Source organism: Vigna unguiculata, chromosome 3 (assembly GCF_037176805.1).
Source record: "Vigna unguiculata cultivar grain cowpea cultivar isolate G323 ecotype 2 chromosome 3, ASM3717680v1, whole genome shotgun sequence".
Classification (NCBI taxonomy): Eukaryota; Viridiplantae; Streptophyta; class Magnoliopsida; order Fabales; family Fabaceae; genus Vigna; species Vigna unguiculata.
Window position 1 is genome coordinate 27,587,444 of NC_140794.1, and position 22,557 is coordinate 27,610,000.

General features: G+C 34.1%; 1 pseudogene; it reads right to left on the reverse strand.

Moving 5' to 3' along the window:
* Nucleotides 1-8,362: 8,362 nt before the first annotated feature.
* On the reverse strand, nucleotides 8,363-15,578 carry LOC146887659 (uncharacterized; annotated as a pseudogene).
* Between the last annotated feature and the right edge of the window lie 6,979 nt (nucleotides 15,579-22,557).

Here is a 22,557-nt window from a genome sequence, read left to right on the forward strand (position 1 = left end):
ACTAAAAAAAAACATCATTTGCTTCTAGTATTCAAACTTTTCAACTCTAAACAAAGTTGGTTTGTTTATTGCCTTTTTTTTTTCATTCTTCATTGTAACTTGAAGATCTTTTCCTCTTATTTTGAAAAGAACCAACCCCAAAAGGTTAATTATAATATCAATTAAAATAAAATGTCAACGCTAGAAGGGGAAGTTTGAATCCTTTTAAAATTCTTTTGAAAGCTTTTTCTATATATTCACAAATATTCTTAGTTGTAAAGGGGTATTCTTTAGAAGTTTTCTGTTTGCAACTTTTAGCTTATAACGAGTACATAAAGTTACTTTTACCTTTTTCTTCATCTCCACTTGAGATAAAAAAAAAAAAAACTAGTACATAATGTCACTTATAATAGAGTTTACGATGCAACTCCTAGCTATGCAATGATATTTTTTAAGTTTTTATTAGAAAGATCTCATAAAGAAGATGTGAAATACAAATGTTCCTCATTCTAAAGGCTAAATTCATACATGTCAAAGACTTACAACCAGAGGTAAGTTGTCTAATAGACATTCTTGTATTCATGCACTTAAAAGATTTTAATATTTTTTGCATGATGCATAATTAATTCATGTAGAATGTCATATATGACATCAATATTTTTAGCATGAGATGCCTTATATTTATAAGCATCAAATTAAGAATCGTTAGAGATTATATGTTTTTTTTTTCTTTCCTCATTTTGTCAATACTTTGGAGTATGAAAACCTTCACACCAAAACCTTTATCTATAATACGCAACGTTGTTCAAAACTAAACAATTTTCTCTCCCAAAATTCTGTTATAGCACTAAATAGTGGCAGATCTTGTCCAATAATTTTGGAATAGTCAAAATAATACACTCAAAATTATAAAGTTGTATTTGATATTAACACCATTTTAAATAAGCTCTCCTAATTTCATTTTGTTACTCATTGGATATTCTCATATTAGTATACATATTCTTGTATCACGTCCCAATATCAAACTCATCACTTGTAATTCTTTGAACTTAAGAAATGACTCATCTAATTGAACAATCAATTTATTAATATAATGTTTCAAATTATGTTAAGAGGTTGAATTTGTCTTTATTTTAATCTTCATGGATAGCTTTGCTTTTATTATTTTAAAAAAATAAATATATATTCTTTTATTCTTCACTAATCTACCTATTTTTTTTAAGTTTGAAATTCAAAAATTGTTTATCACAATCTAATAGAAAATTCAAATATATAACTAATAAAAGAAAACTCTGATAACTAAGTCACAATTGAAAACTGGTTATGAAAAAATATATAGGATACTACTTTTTTCTTTTATGTTAATAAAAAGTAAACATACAAAGGCTCATGAGATAAAAAATAATAATACTAACAATATTAAGCTAATATTTCACTATCAAATGGGACAAAAAGAAAATTTTTTTTCAAGAAGGGAAAGAGAACATAAGAAATGAGAGAAAAATATTGAGTTTGTGTTTAACTTTTAAAAAAAGAAATAGAAAATAGGTGAGACTAAGATATGAGTATAACATGTGAAAAACTAAAAAAAAAAACAATGTAAAAAAATAAAAGAAAATCTTAATAAATATTTTATTTTTTATTATATTTGATTTTATATTTTAATATTTATTAACATTAAATGATGTACTTTATAAAAAAAATATGTAATTTAATTTTCATTAGCTTTCAATATATATTATATATAATTTAAATTTTTTTTAAAATTTAAAAAATTCATATATAAATTTAAAAAATAAAAACAAATTGAGCCCATGACCCCTCCGTCCTTTAAAAGCTCTGCCACTGGTACTAAGACCACCTTTAGAATACCTTAATAATGTCGAGGAAATATCATTGTTGTTTTGACAACACCAAATTCAACATACATTCCCATAGAAGGTTTGTCTATTATATCGTAATTTTAATTGAGATTTGTAATTCAAATTCTATATGATGTAGACAATCTTACAAATTCATAAAAGAATTTGTGTCTTGAACGTTGATTCTTTGACTGGTGAAATTTTTTATCATGCATCGTCTGAAGCTTGAATAAAACATCGACATTTTGATTCTTGATAATTTGATAACTATATGTGATGGGGAAAACAATAACAAACAATATACCAGAGAATGCAGCGGATATAATTTTCCCTAACTTGCAAGAATCTATGAGGAGCAATAATCAAAGAGCAGCAATAATAAACCACCAAAAGCACAAATAAAGGCACCAAGATTTGTAACGTGGAAAACCCCTCAAATCAAGGGTAAAAACCACTAGTCGTCCAGACCAAAGAAATAACTTCACTATGATCAACAAGAGTACAAAAGAGTCTTAATCAATAGCACAAATTAGTGCCAACACCCAACCAAATAACAAAGCAACAAAGCTTTCAAATAGAGAAGAACAAGAGAGGAAAACCTCTAAAAATTACTGCTGCAGTGCGAAATTAATATCTCCCAACTCAGACCTCGTATCAAAGATCCGACCGGTCAGAATGAAGAGCAATGAGTTCCGAACCTGCTGTAAAATTTTCAGCCCGATCCAACGGTGAACGAATCCGCAGCGTCGAATTTACTGCGACAGCTCTATGAAAAACGTGAACAGAATTTTCCCTCTACCTCTCCCTCTATGTGTTAGGGCTTTCAGTGTATTCTGACTCTATTGTTCTCCCTCTCTCTTTATTTTATAGCCTCCTCTCCACTAGGTTTAAGTGAGACATGGACTTCTCAAATTTTGGGCCTTTTCTCCACATAGGAAGGGAGCCCAATACCCAACAAATCTCCCCCTCACAACTATGTGGAGATAACCGCCAAACCGGCGATCTCACAACAAACTTCAAACTTTCCTCTTGGCAATGCTTTAGTCATCATATCAGCACCATTATCATCCGTATGAACTTTTTCCAACTCCAACAACTTAGCATCCAAAGCATCACGTATCCAATGATACCTCACATCAATATGTTTGGATCTAGAATGAAAAGTTGGATTCTTACCAAGATGGATAGCACTTTGGCTATCAACAAACAATGAATAGTTATCTTGCCTAAAACCAAGCTCCTGCAAGAATTTCTTCAACCATAACACCTCCTTGCATGCTTCAGTAATAGCAATGAACTCTGCCTCTGTAGTAGACAACGCTACACACCTTTGTAGTCTTGATTGCCAAGCCACAGCTCCTCCTGCAAACTTTATCAAATAGCCCGAAGTGGACTTTCTGGAATCAATATCCCCAGCCATATCTGAGTCTGAGTAACCCATCAAAGTAGGTTTATCACCTCCAAAACAAAGCTTCATATCAATTGTACCATGAAGATACCTCAAAATCCATTTCACAGCATTCCAATGCTCTCTACCTGGGTTTGACAAAAATCGACTAACTGTACCAACAGCATGTGCAATATCTGGTCTTGTACACACCATCGCATACATCAAACTGCCTACCACAGATGCATAAGGAACTCTACTCATATTGGTCTTCTCAGCTTCATTTGAAGGACTCTGTTTAACACTCAGTTTAAAATGAGTAGCAAGAGGAGTACTCACAGCTTTAGCATTTTCCATTTGGAATCTCTGCAACACCTTCCTAATGTATTGCTCTTGTGATAGATAAATCTTCTTTTCTCTCCTATCACGTGAGATATGTATGCCAAGAATCCTTTTAGCAGCTCCCAAGTCTTTCATGGCAAAAGACTCGCCAAGTGTCTTCTTTAACCTGTCAATTCTGGAAATATCTTTCCCAACAATAAGCATGTCATCAACATATAATAACAGGATAATAAAGTCATCATTAGAAAACCTTTTAACAAAGACACAATGATCAGAAGTAGTCTTCATGTAACCCTGCTCACACATAAAAGACTCAAACTTCTTATACCACTGCCTTGGAGCCTGCTTCAAACCGTATAGACTCTTCCTTAGTCTACACACATAATCTTCCTTGCCTTTAACAAGAAAACCATCAGGTTGCTTCATGTATATCTCTTCCTCCAAATTACCATGAAGGAAAGTTGTCTTCACATCCATCTGCTCAACCTCCAAATCAAGAGTAGCAACTAAACTTAGCACAGTTCTGATGGATGACATTTTCACCACAGGTGAGAAAATCTCATTGAAATCAACACCCTTTTTCTGTCTGAAACCTTTCACCACTAATCTGGCCTTGTACCTTGGAAGCGTAGAATTTGAATCTTGTTTCACCCTGAAAATCCACCTAGTTTCCAATGCCCTTTTGCCCTTAGGCAATTTCACCAAGTCGTAAGTGTGATTATCATGCAAAGATTTCATCTCATCTTGCATTGCATCCAACCACTGTTTCTTCTCTTCACTATCCAAAGCCTCTTTAAAACACTCAGGTTCTCCACCGTCAGTCAATGTTATGTACTCATCACAGGAATACCTTGTAGAAGGTTGTTTTTGTCTATTAGACCTCCTGAGTTGGACTTGAGGTGATTCAGGTATATCACCAAGATCGTCATCATCATCATGTTCCTCTTGAGCATCATCAATTGGAACCTCTACTCCACTTCCAAACTGTTGATCATCAACATCACCATGTTGCTCATTGTCTTGAGCTTCCGTTTCAACATTCTCCAAATTGTGAGCGGACAACCTCATCGGATTACCATCAGTGAGATTATTGTCTTTCTCGGGTGTGATCTTCTCCACCTTATCAATGTCTTCAATGGTCTGGTCTTCCATGAATTGTACATCACGGCTTCTAACAAGCTTCTTCTCAACAGGATCATAAAACCTGTAGCCAAATTCATCCTCACCATAGCCAATAAAGATACATTGCCTTGTCTTTTTATCTAACTTGGATCTTTCATCCTTAGGAACATGAACAAATGCCCTACAACCAAAGACACGCAAATGATCATAGTTAACATTCTTACCAAACCAAATTTTGTCTGGCACCTCAGTATTCAAAGCAACTGCGGGACTGAGATTAATAACATGCACAGCTGCAAGCAATGCCTCTCCCCAAAAGTGCTTAGGCAACTTTGCTTCCGAAAGCATACATGTAACCCTTTCAACCAAGGTCTTGTTCATCCTCTCCGCTAGACCATTCAACTGAGGAGTTTTAGGAGGAGTCTTCTCGTGTCTAATACCATGCTGCCTGCAATAAACATCAAAAGGTCCACGGTACTCACCATCATTATCACTACGGATGCATTTCAGCTTCTTGCCTGATTGCCTCTCAACCATAGCATGAAATTCCTTGAACTTTTCAAGTACTTGACCTTTTCGCTGAAGAGCATAGACCCATAGCTTCCTGGAACAATCATCAATAAAAGTAACAAAGTAAAGTGCACCACTAAATGACTTTACCTTTAATGGGCCACAAACGTCAGAATGCACCAATTCAAGCAATTCTGACTTCCTTGAGGGTGGATGCTTCTTAAAAGATACTCTGGTTTGTTTACCAGCCATGCAATGAGAACATTTCTCCAATTCTGCATTTCTCAATCCCATAAGCACATCCTTTTTAGCTAAGCAGTTAAGCCCTTTCTCACTTATATGACCAAGCCTCCGGTGCCACAAAGATGCCTCCATATACATAGCATTCACACTGTCTTTAGCAACCAAAGCTTTAGTCCAATACAATTTAGATTGTTTCTCCCCTCTGGCCATAACCAAGTTACCTTTAGTGAGCTTCCATTTACTAGAACCAAAGTGATTGTCATAACCACAATCATCAAGCAACTGCACAGAGATTAAATTAAAACGGACATCCGGAGCATGTTTGACTCCTTTAAGCAACAACTGCACTCCCATGTTGGTTTGCAGGCAAACATCACCAACACCAATCACTTTAGACTCACCATCATTACCCATCTTCAACACTCCAAAATCACCAGAAGTGTAAGATGTGAAGAACTCCTTCCTAGGTGTAACATGCAGTGTAGCACCACTATCAATAATCCACATGCTCTCATCAGATACAAGATTAACGGACTCAAAGTCACGAAGAAGAACAAGATCACCATCTGTAGCAGTAGTGACACGATCATCATCATCATGATCATTCTCTCTCTGTTTGCCCTTCTTGTCTTTGTTCTCCTTTTTCCACTTAAAACAGTATTTCTGAATGTGCCCAGTTTTATGACAAAAATGGCACTCTAAATTCTTGTATCTTGACTTGGACTTGCTCCTACTCTTCTCTCTACCACCTTTATGTTCCTTTTTCTGACTTCTCCCCCTAGCTTTTGTAACAAGCATCTCAGACTGAGATGAAGAACTATGTGCCTTTCTTCTCATCTCTTCATTAAGAGCACCGCTCTTTGCCATCTGAAAAGAAACAACACCATTCGAGGCAGAGTTTGTAATTGAAACCCGAAATACCTCCCAAGACTCTGGTAGAGTATTAAGCAACCATAATCCTACTTCGTCATCAAACTTTATGCCCATTCCTGACAATTGATCTAGGAGCCCTTGAAACTCATTTAAGTGATCAGAAATAGAAGAATTCTCCCTGTACCTCAAATTCATCAAGCAATTTAACAAATACAATTTATTATTGCCCGACTTAGAAGCATACAAAGACTCAATCTTCTCCCACAAAGCTCTGGCATGTGTCTCATTAGCAATATGATTATAAACATTATCTTCAACATATTGCCGAATAAAACCACATACCTGTTGGTGCTCAAAGTCCCATTCTTCTTCAGACATAGAATCTGGCTTCTGTGTAGCAAAGACCGGAAGATGCAATTTCTTGACAAATAATAAATCTTTCATCTTGCCCTTCCACAAATGATAATTTGTACCATTCAAAGCAACCATCTTTGCATTTGCCTCCATCATTCAAGCAAGTAAATATAGCCCAACCAAGAGCTCTGATGCCACTCTGATGGGGAAAACAATAACAAACAATATACCAGAGAATGCAGCGGATATAATTTCCCCTAACTTGCAAGAATCTATGAGGAGCAATAATCAAAGAGCAGCAATAATAAACCACCAAAAGCACAAATAAAGGCACCAAGATTTTTAACATAGAAAACCCCTCAAATCAAGGGTAAAAACCACGAGTCGTCCAGACCAAAGAAATAACTTCACTATGATCAACAAGAGTACAAAAGAGTCTTAATCAATAGCACAAATTAGTGCCAACACCCAACCAAATAACAAAGCAACAAAGCTTTCAAATAGAGAAGAACAAGAGAGTAAAATCTCTAAAAATCACTGCTGCAGTGCGAAATTAATATCTCCCAACTCAGACCTCGTATCAAAGATCCGACCGGTCAGAATGAAGAGCAATGAGTTCCGAACCTGCTGTAAAAATTTCAGCCCGATCCAACGGTGAACGAATCCGCAGCGTCGAATTTACTGCGACAGCTCTATGAAAAACGTGAACAGAATTTTCCCTCTACCTCTCCCTCTATGTGTTAGGGCTTTCAGTGTATTCTGACTCTATTGTTCTGCCTCTCTCTTTATTTTATAGCCTCCTCTCCACTAGGTTTAAGTGAGACATGGACTTCTCAAATTTTGGGCCTTTTCTCCACATAGGAAGGGAGCCCAATACCCAACAATATGATTGTTGAATGATATCTTATTACATGGATGAAAATATTATTTTATCGAAACTTAGTTATTTTTTTGTTATGATAAAAACACAATCATCTTTTCATTAGAGTAATGACTAGACTGTTAGCTTATAGAATGTTAAAATATATACATTTAACTAAGCTTATAGAACTTGAATGTTGATAGACAAATTGGAATTTTATATTGATTACAAATAAATATTTTGTTAAAATGTTCATTTGTAATCTAATAGAGTAAATGCAGTAAATATATTTTTAATGCAATTGGCTACAGTTAAAGCCGATAAATTATAAACCATTATTTTTACCAATTTAACAACATGGAATTTTATATACAAATATTGATTTCTCAATCGATAGCTGAGATTTCTTTTCCTATGGCTTGTTTTGAAATTATTCCGGAGACAGCGGTTGATAATACCGGCAGTCCCACACAATTGAGAAATCTGATATGGGTGAAAGTTATTGATTAATTTTTTTTCTAGCCAAGAAGGTTTAAGTCTATAATATTTAAAGTTATGATCTGGTTTTTTCTTATGTGTAAGAGTCTTTTTTATCTTCCTGTTATTCCAAAAACTCCTTACTAACATAATTATCGAATCGAAATTCATATCAAATGATTTTGTAAAGTCTTTTAATCATAAATCAAATTTTAGTATGAATAGTACACGATAAATAAAATATAATATATTTAAGTAAAAATAAGTGATATGAAAAAAACATTAAAATTATCATATATTATAATTAAGTCAAGATCTCCAATTTAAATATTAGATCTTAATTTTATTCTTTCATTCATCATCTCCAAGATCAATGTTACTTAGATCATCTTCTTCATCTAATATAACATTATGTGGCAACTCATCTTCATCTTCATCTTCATCCTCTTCCTCAACTTCTTCAATCATCCCTTTAATTTCATCATCATTTGTTGTTGTAATGGATTTTCCCTTTTTGTTTAAGTTTCTTGGACCCCTATTCCTTTTCTTGCTTGGAGCTCCCTCTTCAAGAGTAAAAGATTCAAGTATGTCCATCCATGAAACATCGTTTGGTAGACAAGGATCCTCTTTTTCAGCAATTCACTCATCATCTGATTCAATATTAGATAGACATATAGGATCATAAGTATCTCTTTTCTCTTTTTTATCCTTTTGTCTCATCTCAAGTTAAAGATTGTATTTAACAAAGACAAGAGCATTTAATCTTTGTTGTTCCAAGCAGTTTCTTTTTCTGGTATGGACTTGATCAAATATGCTCCAATTTCTTTCACAACCAGTAGCACTACAAGTGAGACTTAAAATCCTTATTGCTAGGTTTTGTAACTCTTTACCCTTAACACCATAACTTTCCCACCAAAGAGCTGCAATGTCAAATAAAAAACTAACATTTATAATTGTGAAATTAAGCTTTTAATAAAATCTTCAAAAAAAAAATAATATACTAGGTTGCTTCTTATCCTTAATGTTAATCGTCATGCTTCTTCCAAATAATCCTTAGGCTTTCTTAAATCTATCAAGTTATTGATCAAGTTAAAATCTAATCCTTCTATCTGGGATCATTTTTTCTATGGTATGATACAAACCATATGAAACCTCTTCATTCAGATTGAAGTTTTTTTCATAATGAAATCTGATATAAAAATAAAAAGTAGGTATTAAAATCTATCATTAGGAAATTGTAATCTAAAAAAGTATAGTGTTTTAGTTACTTACTTAGGATTGAGGTATTAAGCAGCAGCATGAAGAGGTCTATGTAACTACAAATTCCAATGAGTATCAATTATTTTCCACAACTTTTTATAACAAGATTCTTCATTCTTGAAATTTGCAATTATTTGCTATTTAGCTCTATCCATAACTTCATAAATATATGGCATTGCAGGTTTTGATTCTCCATCCACAAGCCTTAGTATTTTCACAAGTGGAGTGACACACTTCAAGCAATATTGGATAGATTTCCAAAATCTATCATCAGATAAAACAATGCTCGCTACTTGTTTACCTCCAGTCTTACTAGCATGTTTACTAGTTGTCCATTCTTTTGAAACAAACATACCTCAAAGATCATTTTTCTATTGTGTTATACATTGAATGGTTAGAAAAGTATTTGCAAATTTTGTGACTGTTGGTCAAGCTAATTCTTTTCCTTTAGAATATTTTCTATATTAATTTAGGACCCCATGTGTGTCTATAAATGAAAGTTGTGACTTTTTTGGCATTTACAATCGTATTGTGAAATACTGAAAGTTCACCAATGTCTTCAAGAATTAAGTCAAGGCAATGAGCTGCACAAGGAGACCGAAATAGTTTAGTTCTCTTCTCCTCTAACTTCTTTCCAACTGTCACAAAATTAGAAGTACCATCTGTCATAACTTGCACGACATTATCCTCCATAATTTCTTCAAACAAAATATAAGTTCAAACATTTGTTTAACATCCTTGATCACATTACTAGTATCAATAGATTTTAAGAACATTGTTTCGCTTAGACTATTAACTAAAAAGTTGGTAAGAGACAATCCCTTTTTTATTTATCCAACCATCACACATCAAAGTACATCCCCATTCTTCTCATTCAACCTTATATTTCTCCAAAATAGCTTGAATATTTTCAACCGCTTTTTTCAGATAAGATACTCTAACTTCATGATAAGTTGGAGTCTTTAAACCCTTTCCATATTCCCCCAACAGATTTCAACATTTGGGTAAATAAGGAGCTTCTTACCAAATTAAATGGCAAAGCATTTCCATATATACAATTGCAAATATCTTGAATCACCAACTCTCTATCTTTAAATATTTCATTTATGGTTTTTTGTCTGTTTCTTCAAAACAGTCTACTCGATTTGAAGATGTATAGTACTTTATTACTTGACCCAGAGTCAAATCATTCTTATATTATATTTTATTAGTAAAAAATAAACTATATTTATAAAAGAACTATTGAGATGTTCTATTCTATTTACACATTACCAACAACAAGAAATTTTATGTTATATTTTTTAGTGCATATTCTTGTCCCCTACACTAAATACAAACACAATATGGAAAATATTTTATTTAAAATTATTTTTAACAAGTGTTAATAGAATAAATATTTTAATTGAAAATCCAGTAAAAAAATATGATCAACAATGTAAAAAAAATAATTTCATTAATATCGATAAAATAATTATGATTAGTATAGTGAACACAACTTTGATCAATGTAAATTGATCTAAAATTCACCAATGGAAAAGACATAGAGAATATCTTTTGTGCTTGTCACTTTTATTGAAACTAGTTGAAGAAATCTTATATCTTTTCATTAATAATGTTCAAGCAAATTTCTGTATTTAACAATAATGAAAATATTTCATCCAAGTAAAAAACATTAAAATTTAATAGATTTGAATAATCGTACCAAATAAATATTTAAAAAATATTGATTTAAGTCAAATAATTTAAATTCAATGTATTTTAATTTTATTTCATTTGTAAAATTTTCTATCTAAAACCATTGTAAGATAAATTTTAAAATTGTACAAGTTAAGCATTTAGTTTTTGATTTTTTTCTTTTATTAAAAGTATGATTTTGTAGAAACATATTTATTTTGTTTCTACCAATAGTTATTATTACTATTATTTATTAGTTTACATTAAAAAGTCACTATAAGAATCACGTTGATTAGTTGCTATAAATGATAGACTTGTCAAAATAGGTAATTCGGTTCGACCTGGCTTGACTCATCACGGGTTGATTATTCAGTGAGCTAACCCAACCCGACTCACTAATTAGCGAGCCAAAAAAATTTCAACCCGACCCGGCCCACCATGGGTTGGTGGGTTAAACAGGTTAGCTCACAGACTCACTTAATTAAAAAAAGCGTACAATTTTTTTAATTTTTTAGTCAAAACTTTAGTATAATTCTAATTAAAATCTAAATAAACTTTAATACAATCCAAATACAAACCAAAATCACAAAAATATAAATTATCTATGTATTGAATAAAAAAAATAACCTAATATGACCCAAATACAAAGTCCAACTTAAAAAAAATACTTGTCTGACCTTTTATTTGCGGGTTGGTAAGCCAATCCGGCTCATCACGGGTTCAACCTGGGTGAGCCGGGTTCTAGGTGAGCCGGATCAAAAATCAACCCGCATTGAAATTTGTAAAAAAATTTCAATCCAACCCGAATTTGTGGTGAACCGAGTTGGCTTGCGGATTTCAACCCATTTTGACAACTTAATAAATGAGCATCTTTTAAGAATGGGGACACTACTAAATAACAAATTTAGAATCAGCTAAATGGACATTAAATCAACGTTTAAGAACAAAAAAGTAAAAATTTAATAACAATTAATTAACATCGTTAAAAAAATACAAATGAGGACACTAAAATAATATTATGAATTAAATAGTAATAATGTGCATCAGTCCAATCGACGCGAGTTGATTATAAATATTAATAACATGTGAAATATTTTTATGTGTGCATAACCAACACAAATAATTAATGTTTCATTAAAAAGAAATATTATCTTTTTGACCGATACTTATGATATTATTATAAAATAAACACTCAATTGATAATTTTGGCAATATCTTGTGCAAAATTTATTTTTCTCCTTTTTTTACCCCTCTTTCTTGTGCAAAATTTATTTTTCCTATTTTGTCTAACACTTTCTTATGCCAAACTTATTTGCCCCTTTACCCAATAATGTATTTTACTGATGGATGTTACCAAAAATCATAATTTGTCAGTGATTATTGGCGGATATTTATCATTGGGCACTTATTGACAAATTTGTGTGTGTCGGTAATTACCAATGAATTTTATCTCTCGTTGGTAAAGTTTACTAGTAACCACTTTATCAATGCCTTTTTTCTATCGATAGTTCATCGGTATACTTGATTTACCAATGAAATTATGTTATTACTGACTGGATTGAGCTCGTTAGTAATATGCAATTTTTGTGTAGTATATATCACTACTTTGTTCTGCCACTTCTCAACGCACCTTTATGGTACATAACCTTCACCAAAAAATCCTAAGTGTATAATTAAGAAATGTTCAGTTACGTATCACTTAGAGATTAGTTGAAATCACATAATGTAGTAGTTATTGATCAGGTAATAATTTCTCCTCACAAATTAGCCATGAGTGTCAAATTTGTCGAAATGTAAACTAGTTGTATGGTATTTGAACCCATTTTTAAGGGTAGTAATATTTCTTGGATTTCTGTGTGATATTTTCATTTTCGTTTAGGAGGTTTGATGTGCATATCCTACTGTTCTTTTTCATTTTGTTTCTTGTTGTTGCTTATTCTCTTCACTTAAAGCCCATTTCTTTTTTTCGTTAGGTGTGACAACACAATTTTATTATTGCTTATTGTGTGAATTACCACAAGTTTTAAGTGTTTTTTGTCCCTATCAAGAAATTTTTGATTCCATTTGAGATGAAGGGTTACCAAGATGTTTACAATTTAAAAAGGAAGGTATTATGATTTTAAATAGGTGTCCTAATTTTTGTTTTTTCTTGAAATGAAGGCAATTTTTTCTACTTGTTTGAAGATTGACGCTATAGTTAGAGGCTTGTCTCTAGTTAATGGTCCATTTGATGAGTGCGCATTTTTGCCCTCATTTAATGTTTAATTATGGGTATTTAATTGAATTTGTGCGCTTAAAGATTGATTTAATTGAGTTTTCCTATAATTGGGTTTATTGAGCATGAGATACAAAAACATGTTAAAAATAGCTTTTTAGTTGCATAAATGTTCTTTGGATATTTTGAGGTGTGTTAGTGCAGTTGCAGCTAAGTTGAGCTCATGGAGGTGTGGAAATAAATTGCTTAAAGCTTCATGACACCTTAAAGATAAATCCAAGAATAAGAAATTATCAAAATCACGAAAGTCCAAGCCAAGCATTGCATGAAAATGACAAGAAAAGGTTAAAAAAGTGAAGAAGTTTGGCTAAACCAAGAAGAGAGCAACAAAAAAATTGTACCTTGCAGTTTTATTTATCTTTATGATAGAAGATAATTTGGGAAAAATATATCTTTATCTTTAGACATATTTAATATATATATATATATATATATATATATATATATATACATATTTACATATTTTATTAGTTTTGTTTCCTTCTTATTGTTATTTTTAATAAGTAAAAAGTACATCATGATAAAATATATTTTTAATGTTTAAACTACATCATAATAAAATACGAAACATTAGTAAAAAAATAGAAGGCTTTCTAAGTTTTTTTTTTAAATAAATAATACAGTTTATTAAAAATAAGGATGTTACACTTATTGATGTGATCCCAATAAGGCTTGTAGTATTGGGCCAACGCCTAGGCCCATTTCTTTTATTTTCTTTTATTTTCTTTCATTTTTAATTAAATAAAACTTGTTCTAATTGGGTTTGTTTGTTAAATGCAACCTTTTATTTCTAAGTTGCCCATTGATATCAGGCCTGCGGCCCAATTCAACACACCAACATGAACAACATTTTTCTTGAAAGTGGCATCTTGAAACCACGCTGCGTTGGGCCACTCCAGAATTGCAGCCCAAAATCTCTTTCCAAATTGATGCCACACGGGCTTGTTTCGTCCGCACACCTGCACGCTGCCCAAATGCTTCCCGCAATTCCTTTCATGCTTGCAACCAACATTATAGATCCCACTTCTGTGGCCAGGAGTGATTCAAGGATTCATCACGCACCTTCTCTTTTAATTGGGCCCGAGCCCAATTAATCCCATACCTCACGCATCCAATTCCTTCACAACAGCCAACATTCCATTTCATCCAGCAGAGCCCATTCCTCTAGACTACACACGCGAGAGCTTTCCTCTGCTAGGGTTTCTTCGCACACCTCCAATGATCTGCACGCAACCCATTCTTTCTTCATAGCGACTAGGGTTCCCTTTCGTAGATCAACAACACCATCACGCGAACCCTACCTGCTTGCTTCCTCTTTTGGAGCGCTGCTAGTGTTTCCATTTTCTTTGCGCCTCTTTGCTAGGTTTCCTTTCCTCCACCATCACGTTTTCCTCACCAATCACTTAGGGTTAACCTCACATCTTTGCCGTTAGGAAAATCTGTTAGACGACATTTCTTCTTCTTCTCCTTTCCCGGTTGCCTTTAGCTATAAAAGGCAAGCCAACCTTATTGTAACACAGCTTAGATGAATGTTAAACAGATTGGTTGAGATCACTCCCCATTCTTCAGCTCAAACCCTAACCCTAGATGAGAGTTCATCTTGTCGGGTTGCCACAAACACTGTGAGTGAGAGAGTTTCGTGTGAGAACGAGAGTCTTCCGCTGCATTACAATTGATTCCACCGAAGGAATCAACGTCAGGAGGTCGAATCGACGACTCACCATCGATTGGAGCAGTTTCCCGCCGATTAACGGCGCCGATGGCCTCATCACTTATGAAACCTATGACAAATCTTGCAAAAATCAGTTCCTTAATTCTTCAAAAAGAATATGAATTCAATGACCCTTTCTCTCGTAAATTTTAACTTTCAAGACTATCCAACAAAAGCCCTCTCCCAAATTGTGGTGCTTCATCTACTTCTTGAGACAAAGGATGTTCAAAGAAATCTACTAGACACAACACAAAATACTATGATCATTGCAAAATAGTAAATCACACCTCTAAAAATTGTTGGATAAAACACGACATTCCACTAGGATTTAATACCTACACGCACAATTCCAAATCTTTTGCTAATGTTGTCAATACTAAACCTTTCATTGTCATTGAATTTCCTCATGCACAAAATAATAACTCTGCTTATACCTTTGGTTTTTCTAAAGATGAATACGAAGCCATAGTTGCCTTGTTACATCAGTCTCAAAATTCGTCCCCTCCCATAATAAGTATTCGTCAATCTCAATATTACAAAATCGACTTATAAGTTAAGGTTTGTACCCACTTATATACTGTAAATTTGCCTTATCACTAGTTGATGTGGAATCTTCAACACACACCCTCACCTTGAGGCATATACATATCGAGCATGAGACTAGACATTAATGGGTGGTCCGATAGCGGGTGATATTATAGGCCCAACAAACAAGAAAATCGTTAGGATAGGGTTCGGATGACTCTGATACCATCATAAGAAGTGGACTTTAAGTCCAACTCAACCTTACAAAAGCAACTTGTAAGGTGAGGTCTACACCCACCTATATATATACATATACATATATATATATATATATACACATATATATATATATATATATATATATATATATATATATATATATATATATATATATATATATATATATTCATATATATATTTGTGTGTGTGTGTGTGTGAATTTGCCTTATCACTAGTTGATGTGGAATATTCAACAATCTTAAGAACTAAAATCTAAGTCTAACTCAGCCTTACAAAATTGACTTTTAAGATAAGGTTTGTACCTAATGCAAATTCATCTTTATCTAAAGTCGATGTGGGATCTCCAATACAACCCTTCATCGAGACATCTATATTTGAAGTGTGAGGCTGGACATTACTAGGTGGTTTGATAGTAGCCCGAAAGTAGGTAGTGTAATTTTACACTCGTATAACTAATTTTGCATACAAATTTTCTTGAAAAAGGTTATTTGTCAAAAAAGATTTAACTCTATGTTAGGTTTGAAAATGTTTATTTAAAATTTCAGTATATTCTATTATCTGTTTCCAGATTTTTAGGAAATAATTAGTCGAGTATTTCCTTATTTTTAGGAATCACGTTCAGCTATAAATGTGGTCAGTTAGCCATTTCTGCTGTACTTTGGCTCTATAAAAGTTGTATTCATTTGTCAATAAATGTATTGCAGTAAATTTGCTCACATATTCTTTGTTTTAGCATCTTATATATCTTGTTCTACAATTGGTATCAGAGCCCCACAAGGGGCCTGATAAACCAAAAATAGTGAGAGTGTAGTAAAGAGAGAGGGGAGGTGTGTGATCTCATTATTAACCGAGTGAAACACTAAGTATTGTCTATGCGCATCTCATCATGTGTAATCTAGAGCAACAGTTTGTGCAACCTTCCATTCCAAGGTTTGATGGCCATTACGATTTTTGGTCCATGACTACGAAAAATTTTCTTCGGAGCAAGGAGTTGTGGGAGTTAGTAGAAGATGGTATAACCACGCTTGTCTTGAGTTTTGGATCAGATGAAGAAACCCAAAAGAAGGTTATCGAGGAGGCACATGAGACAAAGCTTAAAGACTTGAAAGTCAAGAATTTTCTCTTTCAATCTATTGATAGAGAAATTCTGGAAACTATACTTAATAAAAGCACATCCAAAGCAATTTGGGATTCTATGAGGCAAACGTGTAAAGGCTCTACAAGAGTTAAGCGTGCACAACTTCAAACACTACGACGAGAATTTGAATTACTCATCGTGAAAGATGGGAGAAAGTGGATAATTTTTAGTCGCACTATGATCGTGGTGAGTAAGATGAAATCAAATGGAGAGGTGCTAGAGCAAAGCACTATGATGAGTAAGATTCTACGTTCACTCACTCTGAAATTTAATTACGTAGTTTGGACTTGGGAATGATATGCATATGACAGTGGAGGCTAAAGGACATATTAAAATGAAAAATCAATGGCGTATCTCAGGTTTTGACAGACATCTATTATTTTCCGGAGTTGAAAAATAATTTACTCAACATAGGTCAGTTACAAGAGAAAGGGCTCACTATTCAAATTTCTGATGACATATGCAAAGTTCTCAACTCCACCAAAGAACTAATTATGCGCACCAATATGAGTGCAAATAGGATATTTTACATGACAGTTACTTTAATGCCCAAACCACTAGCATGCTTGCATACAAACATATCAAAAAAGGAGACTTATTTGTGTCACTGTAGATATGGACATCTCAATTATAAGGACATGAACTTGTCGGCCTGTAAGGAGATGGTGGTTGGACTGCCAACATTGGATTTCCAAAACAGAACCTGTCCTATATACCTGACTAGGAAACAAATAGAAATCCTTTTTCGAACCACAACACATGGAGGGCATGTAGACCACTTCAGCTGATTCACTTAGACATTTGTGGTCCTATTCAGCCAGCTTCACATACGGTAAAAGGTATCTTTTGAACTTTATTGTTGACTTTACTCTAAGACATGGGTGTATTTTTTACATGAGAAATCAGAAGCTTTTGACATATTTAAAAGGTTTAAAGCTAGAGTTGAGAAAGAGATAAGGGCACACATATCTTATCTCAAGACAGATTGTGGAGGAGAATTCTTGTAAAAAGAATTTGAAGAATTTTGTCACTCACAAGGAATATGTCAACAGTTGACTGCCTCTTACACTCCCCAACAAAATGGTGTGGTGGAAAGGAAGAATAAGACTATTATGAATGTTATTCGGGTTGTTTTACATGGAAAATAGGTTCCTAAGATGTTCTGGCCTGATGTTGTGAAGTGGTGTATACACATTCAAAATAGGAGTCCAACTACAGTAGTGAAGAATATGACTCTAGAGGAGGCCTGGAGTGGTAAGAAGCCTGTAGTAGGAAATTTTAAAAATTTTGGATGTCTTGCTCATGCACATATACCAGACCAGAAGCGTACCAAGCTAACTAACAAAAGTAGACCCTGCATTTTCTTGGGGGTTAGTGATGAGTCAAAGGCTTGGAAACTCTATGATCCAATATCCAAATCCATCATCATCAGTATATATGTTGTATTTGAGGAGGAAGAGTGCTGGAATTTGAGTCAATCAGAGCAGACACAACAATAACACTTACACTATGTGGATGAAGATGACGTTTCCAAAAATTTTCATTTAGCAGTAACTACACCTATGGATGATGAAGAAGAAAATAGCACCGAGGCTAGTCCATCTAATACATCTCCAACAAGGGTTGTAAATGTGAGGAGACCTCACAGATGGTTGGAAGACTATGAAGTTGGTTTTGGTGAAAAAAATTGCTTGAATGCAATGTTGATGATGGCTGATAGTGATCCAGTTACTTTCAGAGAGGCTGTGTTGAGCAAGCATTGGAGGGAGGCTATGGCAAGTGAGATAGAAGCAATAGAGAAGAATCACACATGCGCACATGGGAACTCATTACATTACCTCTTGGTGTTACACCCATTGGAGTCAAATGGGTATTCAAGACAAAGCTTAATGAAAAGGGACAAGTGGAGAAATATAAAGTGAGGCTTGTCGCTAAAGGCTACGCACAAAGACATGGAATAGATTACACTACGATATTTGCACTAGTGGCTCGACTTGATACAGTCTGAGTAATCTTAGCCATAGTTGAACACTATAGTTGGGAAGTGTTTCAATTGGATGTAAAAAGTGGATTCTTACACGGGGAGCTCGAGGAAGTCATTTATGTCCAATAACTGAAAGGTTTTGTTAGAAAAGGGGAAGAAGTGAAGGTATATCGGCTTAAAAAGTCACTATATGGGCTCAAACATGCACCACAGGCTTGGTATCGTAAAATTGAAGCTTACTTTATACAAGAGCAATTTGAAAAATGTTCTAGTGAGCATACATTGTTTATCAAGTCACGGGGCAACAAGATTCTTATATATTTATCGGTAATGATAAGGTGATGTGTGATGAATTTAAACAGTCTATGATGTTGCAAATTGCTATGATCGATTTGGGCAGGATGAGTCATTTTCTTGGTATTGAAGTGCAGTAGAATCACAATGGTATATTTATCTGTCAAAGGATATATGAACGAGAGGTGTTATCCAGGTTTCGCATGTTGGACAACAATGTAGTGAAAAATCCAATGGTGTTAAGCACTAGACTATCAACAAAAACAAAAGGGGAGCAAATTGAGGAAACATTATATAAATAGTTAGTAAGTTGTCTGATGTACTTAACTGTAACAAGACCTGATCTGATGTATACAATAAGTTTGATAAGCCGATTTATGACCAAACCCACCACAACACATTGGCTTGCTGCAAAAAGAATTCTAAGGTATGTAAAAGGCATAATGGATTTCGGGATTTGGTATAGAAAAGGGTTGGTAGTCTAAAATTACTAGCCTTCACAAACAATGACTATGCTGGTGATTTGGAGGATCGAAAGAGCACATCTAGCTTTGTCTTTATGTTGGGTACAAGAGCAATGTCTTGGACATCGAAAAAACAAAGTGTGGTTGCATTGTTTACAACTGAGGCTGAATACATGGCAGCAACCCTTTGTGTGTGCCAATGCTTTTGGCGTGGAAGAATACTTAAGCAGATTGAAGTTAGACATGAAATTGGAGTTGAAATTATGTGTGATAGCAATTCTACTATACAGTTTTCCAAACATCCGGTGTTTCATGGCAAGAGTATACATATTGATGTAAGGTTTCATTTTCTTAGAGATTTAGTCAACAATGGAGAAGTTCAACTCAATTTTTGCACCTCTCAAGATCAAATTGCAGATATTATGACAAAGGCACTTAAGTTGGAGCAGTTTGAGAAATTGCGAGGCTTGCTTGGTGTAACTAGTATAGAAGCATTGGTTTAAGGGAGGGAATGTTAGGTTTGAGAATGTTTATTTAAAAGTTCAGTATATTATGTTATCTATTTCCAGGTTTATAGAAAATAATTCGTCGAGTATTTCCTTATTTTTAAGGATCACATTCAGCTATAAATGTGGTCAATTAGCTATTTATGTTATACTTTGGTTCTATAAAAGTCGTGTGTGTTTGGTCAATAAATGTATCAGAGTAAATTTGCTAACTTGTTCTTTGTTCTAGCATCTTATATATCTTGTTCTACACTCTATGTTACCGAGTAACTACAGACGAGTAAAAAAATTATGTGCATGTAAAAAAAAGTTAATAACTTGCCAAAGTACAGATACAAAGCCAAACCAGCCGGCCATAAATGGGGGGGTATGAATAGGTTAAAATTACTCTATCTAGTTATATATTAGGTTACGAATTTTCAATAATCTATACTAAATTTTAAAAGCTAAAGTTTGATGTTATTAAAAGGAGTTTTTAATCTTAAAAAGTTGGCCGGTTAAACTGAACAAATGTTTATTATTATCTTCATTTTCAATTTTACTTTTGTTGACTCGTTTGAAGTCTCAAATCTTGTAAAAAACATTGACTTACTAACCTATTTAAAAGCCGTTTAAGATAGTTAAAGACATGCTTGAAAATTGTTGTAAAACGGGTGTTGTGGAAAGTGTTTTAGGTTAAAGTATACATGATGGTATTTGATAAAAAGATACAATCTTTTTAAAAGTGAAAGATCTAATAAAAAATATTTGATGAAACGTGGAGGATAGTCACGGTTAAGCCTTGTATTTTTGAAAAGAATCTGCAGCGGTTTAAAATAAAGTCCAACATGACATCCGTTTGTAGCGGTAGGTGCGAAGTCCAAAGAAAAAGGACTGAGATAGTGAAATATAAGAATTATAAGAAGCTTCCAGGAATCAAGGGTCAAGATCATGTGACTAGACCCATAAGACAAGGAAATAACCCAAACTTTTATGTTTTTTGTTTACATGTTTTTTTCTTTATTTATTTATTTATGTGTTGTTTATTTTGTTGACTCTCTTTTTCTACTCTCCACCTCTTTTCCCCTCTCCGAATCGTCCAAAATCCTCACTTCACTTTGTTGTTGTTCTGTTTGTTTCTTCTACTAACACACACTGTGCTGCGGGTCAAGGAGACATCTTTTTTTGTGCACTTTCATGGTGGCCTTGTGGGTGTTCTGAAGCTGCTACACTCTCTGCGTGTGAGTGACACATCCACAGCAACTGCAATGATAGGTTTCAGAGAAAGAGAAAGGACAAGAGAAAGAAGGCTTTCTTGGGCCAGACTCGCAATTTTCGTCTTGTGGGTCATCCTAGTTTTTTCTCTAATAAGCTTGTTTTTCTCCATGGACAAGGAAAGCAAAACCACCACAACCTCGTCCACAACCACAACCACAACCTCAGCCACAACAAGAACCAGAACCACGCATGTACTTAAGCAACGTAGCTTCAGCAGAACCTTGTTTCACACACCCTCAAGAAGTAGCAGTAGCAGCAGCAGCAGCAGGAGCTACCACACTCAACAAAAAACCAAGGTGGTTGAGCGTGATCCACACCGCACTAACATCTACGGTGACGACAAAAGAATAATTCACACCGGGCCAAACCCTCTTCACAACTAGTAGTTTTCATCAATTGCATCATCCATGGTAGGAGGTTTAGTTTTGAATGCTAGTGTTTAATTAACGCATGCTAGTTAAGTTATCAATGTAATCCCTATGTTACATTGCATCATTTTTTTTTTTTGTTTTTAGCATTTATCTTACGTTTTGGATTTGGGAAGAATGAGAGCATAGCTTTAGCCTTTTCAGAAGGGTGTTTAATGAGGTGTGTGAGTGTGAGTGAGTGTGAGTTTGTGCACTGGCAAAAGGGTATAGGAGTTGGGTGAAGGGTGGAAGAAAAAATGAAGAGGCTAGTGTTAATGCTCTCGTTTCTTTACAAGTAATGATTTTCCTTCTTTTTTCTGTATCCATCTCTGCAAAACTGAAAAATCACTGTGTGAATTAATTGGCAAGATCTACTCTTCTTCTTCTGGTATATATCTCGCTGAAGGTTATTATGGCCACACCATATTAACTACTATGACTCTCGATCACTGAATCTGTAACCAATGTGATGCACATAACGCAGCTACCTAACTAATAAGTACAAAGTACGCTAATATTACAGTCACGGCTTCTGCTGCACGCTGCTACGCCATTGATTCTCTGTCTCAGACTCAACTTTTCTGCGGAATTTCAAACATTCAAACTCACCAATTAAGGTTACCATGGATTTTAAGAATCATTAGCGTCTCACAAATATTAGCTCAAGAGTAGTTAATAATTTTGCTTTTTCACTCATCGTTTAATCATTGTGTTTAAGGTCGTTCTGAAATAAGTGCTGGGAAGATCTTAAGATCTTGTATCTAGGAAAGGTCAATCCGTTTCTCCATCTTCGATGATTCAAATAATATTA